Source organism: Solanum stenotomum, chromosome 3 (assembly GCF_019186545.1).
Source record: "Solanum stenotomum isolate F172 chromosome 3, ASM1918654v1, whole genome shotgun sequence".
NCBI classification, from domain to species: domain Eukaryota; kingdom Viridiplantae; phylum Streptophyta; class Magnoliopsida; order Solanales; family Solanaceae; genus Solanum; species Solanum stenotomum.
Window position 1 is genome coordinate 288,119 of NC_064284.1, and position 752 is coordinate 288,870.

The window sequence follows — 752 nt, forward strand, 5'->3', positions numbered from 1 at the left end:
TAGAAAACTTGTTGGCTTTTTCATATTGGCATCTAACACATATAGTGTCTCCTCTATTTTTAAACTAGAAAAACCTTTCAATTTTGACTGTCGCATTATGATTTTTATTTTGTTGTAGCTCAGGTGCATAAGATGTATCAGATAACATATAAGAAGAGCAAATGCATTGCATAAGTATTTATAAGAAGAGCAATAAAGTTGTAGATCAAATTAAGAATATAAAAAGAGATGACATGGAATCGCGGCATCTACCCCATTTCCAAGTTTATGGGTTATCACTATTTGAAATAACAAGATCTCTTGGTGCTATCATTATACCCTTCTTTCCACTATGCTTATCGAGAAAAAAACTCTGAGAAAGAAAAAAATAAAATTTCCGTCTGATTAATTTAAAGCACACCACGTAAGATCAGAGAAAGTGCTTCCAAGTTTTTTTTTTATTTCCAAGCATATTTTCATCGTATTTATTTGAATGTTTGCTACACAAATATAGTTTCATAATGGTATACTAGGAAGCACCCAAAGGACACATTGTTCAATTTGAATAACCTAAACTTTGGAGAGCGAAACGGTATAAAAATTGACACTCAATATCCCCCCCCACTCCATCCCCTACCCAACAAAATAAGTACAAAATAAACATCAAGTGCAATAAGTGTGGCAATTACTGTTGGATAGAAAATTATAAGAGATTAGATTTTACATGTTGGTGAATATAAAAAAAATACTAGGTGATCATTTCTTTTCACCTA